At 40.6% G+C, this 3,649-nt stretch overlaps 1 long non-coding RNA gene across 1 annotated transcript; it reads right to left on the bottom strand.

Moving 5' to 3' along the window:
* Nucleotides 1-1,190: 1,190 nt before the first annotated feature.
* LOC134218244 (uncharacterized) lies at nt 1,191-2,292 on the bottom strand. Its single transcript, XR_009981290.1, has 3 exons — nt 2,029-2,292; nt 1,808-1,967; nt 1,191-1,726 (listed from the first exon to the last, which is right to left on the bottom strand). It is a non-coding gene; the product is annotated as an uncharacterized LOC134218244 (long non-coding RNA).
* Between the last annotated feature and the right edge of the window lie 1,357 nt (nt 2,293-3,649).

Here is a 3,649-nt window from a genome sequence, read left to right as displayed (position 1 = left end):
TTAAAAATACTTAGTAGAGGAGTCAAAAAATATCCTATCTTACGAAATTCCTTCTGGAAATCGTTTTTAATTTCTGCTACATTGTTTAACCAAAGAAATTTCTGAAGAAAATTTTCAAAGGATTTTTGGAAGGTTTTACAAAAGAATACCTGGAGTAGTATACAAATGAGCTACTGGAAAAATTAAAAAAAAATCCTGTTAGTTCTCAAAAGAATGTCTAGCGGATTTTCGCAAAAAAATTTGAAGAAATTTCAAAATGTATTTCAGGAGGAATTTCCAAATAAATTCTCGAAGAAATTTCCAAAGAACAACCTGTTGCCAGCAGCAAGCCACCGGGGTGCTTTATTCTAGCACCACACCAGCGGATGCAGCATACCTCATGCTACCAGCCACACTTCAAAACACCTCTAGAATTCCATTAAATACTTACCCCTTTTGGTCATACCTAGCTCCACAGCTGGAGCATCATAAAATCATGCCTGGAAAGAAGAAAACATACCATTAATCGAATAATTTACTCATATTACTTCAATCTACTTACCTTCGATCATTCTAGATCTTCAACACAGAATCATTTGTTGTTTACATACCATTGTTATTGACAGTTCCAGAACATTCAGCCATACGTACACTTTACACAATACAAATCTTTAGTACTTGCATTGGCTTGCATACAATAAGCTTACGAATTGAATAGAATTCTAGAAGATTCTTAAATGTATAATAGGGTAGAGCCGACTATAAATAGGACACGCAGAAACACATGAATTTAGTCTTGAAATAAACGTGAACTGGAAAGTATCTCTCTCGTTATAAATTTTACCCCGGTACTTCGTCATCGCTCGAACACAACCTGAATGGGAAAAGAATTTCTTGACGAATTTCTGAAAGATTTGTTGAATAAATTTTGAAACCTGCCGGCTCACCGGATGGGAAGGAATCACAGGGTCGTTTGAGCAGCATCTTTCCAATCTCATTCAGTTCCTTGGTGAGGCTCATTGGCACGGGGAACACAATGATAAAACAACACTTGCTTGAGGAGTTTGCACGAGAACGACGGACATACAAATAAAGCCTTACAACAAGGGTGCTCAAAAGCCGTAAGAAAGCAATTTTATATTCACCAGAGGAAGACGAGGCTTGAATGTTCCCTTTTGAACACAAACAACGAAAAACAATAAGAAGTGCAAACTAAATAATTCAGGGCTGCGCTCTAATAAAAGTAGACGGCACCACTAAGTTCCAATTACAAACTATTTATTAACAAATTGTCCATTTTGGACACCTCTTCTCCTACCGTCTGACGTCACATAGGGTACTTGCGTATATTGTTGGTTGGGATCCGGATCCGTAGTGGTTTTGGCTTGTAGGTGGCAGTTGACAGATGGCGTTGCTGTTGATTCCGGTGGCGTATTCTGATGTCGGTGGGTGGTTCGTAGTGGCCTGGTGATACTTTCGTCGGAAGTTCGGGGCAGTTATCGATGCTTCCCGACTCGACACGGAGACAGGCGGCTTCCCGCATAGAAAGGCCTTCCAAGATGGCTGACTCACCGTTCTCCGACGTATGCTGCCCGAAGTGGGGGGGGGGTCTCTCGAATGTCTTCCTTTTCTGCTCATCCATGACTTTGCGGATAGACGTGCGCATCTAGCGAAGCTTTGTCGGTCCAGCGGCTAGCCGGAACTTGTGCCGAAGAAAAGAAAATAAAGAGAAAGGCCCTTTATGGACCTAACCACATGGATTAGCACCCTACTGTGACGCCATCTTATACACCATCTTCCACAATATCAATAAATCTTGGCATTTTACCTTTCTCTTATCACAGCACTTAATCTTTTCGACCCGTTTTCATTTACATCGGGCACATTATGGGCGAAATAGACGTACTATATCTTCTAATTCTTTACGAATATTGCTTCTACGTACTACTGCCCGTACTAATAGCTTTTAAGGAACACTAACCGTACTTCTACAAAAAGAAACAACACATAAATTAATCAGTTAACACTTTTAACATTTAAATTGAATACTTTTTAATTAATTTCGCTAATCACGACGCGCACTACTATTTCGTCCGCTGGTTGAGACAGAAAAGAGCTTTCTTAGCCATGGCCGAGTATTTATAAGATTTTAATTTGTAAGAACGGAATGCAAAAATCATAATATAAATTGATTTTACATTGAACATTTTCCTCCTTACCTCACATGTACATCCGTGCGCCTCACTGGCGTACTCTATGTGTCGCACTTGACATCATTCTGACATGCTATTGTTTTGACAGAGCATTCACACCACTGCAAATGAGTGTTGTCACGAAAGGAAAGAATGAGAGTCATGATGCTGTCAGTTTATTTCATTAGGATGGGACATGAATTTGGACTTGCGGTAGAGCCAGCAAGATACATTTGGAACCGAACGGTTACAATTTCCTGAATAATTATTAAAGGAATTCACGAAAAAATTTCCAAGCAAATATCTATTGGAATTTTCATATAAATTTTTAGATTTCTTTTCATTCGGAAATTACTTCAAACATTTCTGCAACAATTCCTTCAGAAATATCTGAATTCTTCTAGGACTTTATCCTGTAGTTCCTGCGACATAAATCTAGTATCTAAGGATTCGAAAGCCTCCTTCCAAATGGCTCGGAAGCCTTCTTCCAAGAGGCTCGAAAGCCTCCTTTCAAGAGGTACGGAAGCCTTCTTCCAAGAGGCTCGGAAGCCTCCTTCCAAGAGGCTCGTAAGCCTTCTTCCAAGATTCTCGGAAGCTTCCTTCCAAGAGGCTCGGAAGCCTCCTTCCAAAAGGCTCGGAAGCCTCCTTCCAAAAGGCTCGGAAGCCTCCTTCCAAGAGGCTCGGAAGCCTCCTTCCAAGAGGCTCGGAAGCTTCCTGAGTGGCTCGGAAGATTCCTTTCAAAAGGATCGGAAGCTTTCCTTCGAGAGACTCGGAATTCTTCTTCTTGGAAGCCTGCTTTCAAATGGCTCAGAAAAAGCTGAGAACCCTCCTTTCGCGACATTCGGAAGCCTCTTTTCAAGAGGATCGGAAACCTCTTTTCAAGAGGATCGGATGCCTGCTTTCAAGAGGCTCGGAAGATTTCCTTCGAGAGACTCGAAATTCTTCTTCTAAGAAGCTTGGAAGCCTCCTTTCAAGAAGCTAAGAAATGTCCTTTCAAACGATTATGATAGAAGTTCGACTGATCAGAGTAATTATGATACGTTTCGGCTATGCAGTCTCAGTAATCAAACGATAATTTTGATTTTATCCCAAATCAAAATTATCGTTTGATTACTGAGACTGCATAGCCGAAACGTATCATGTTCTTTTCAAAATGCTCATGCCCAGTTTTGGGGCTCAATGCTCAAAATGCTCAAAAAAGCTCGGAAGCTTTTTTCCAGAGGCTCGGGAAACGCCTTTCAAGAGGCGCGGAAGCTTACTTTCAAGAGGCTCGAATCCTCCAAAAGTCTTCAACTTACTATAGGAAGCTGGATGTATATACTAAATTTTAATTGAAAAGTATCACGGAATAACAAAATGTCACACAAATTTTTGGAGAGCCATGATGAGTCATGTTTACTTTCATTCACAGCGAAAAAACAGGGGGTAGCTCAATGAATGTGAAAGTTTGAAAGGGTACCTCTCAAGAAAAAGGTTGA

This window comes from Armigeres subalbatus, chromosome 2 (genome assembly GCF_024139115.2).
Source record: "Armigeres subalbatus isolate Guangzhou_Male chromosome 2, GZ_Asu_2, whole genome shotgun sequence".
NCBI classification, from domain to species: Eukaryota; Metazoa; Arthropoda; class Insecta; order Diptera; family Culicidae; genus Armigeres; species Armigeres subalbatus.
The sequence above is the reverse complement of the archived record's forward strand: the minus strand, read 5'-3'. Positions and strand labels throughout refer to the sequence as shown.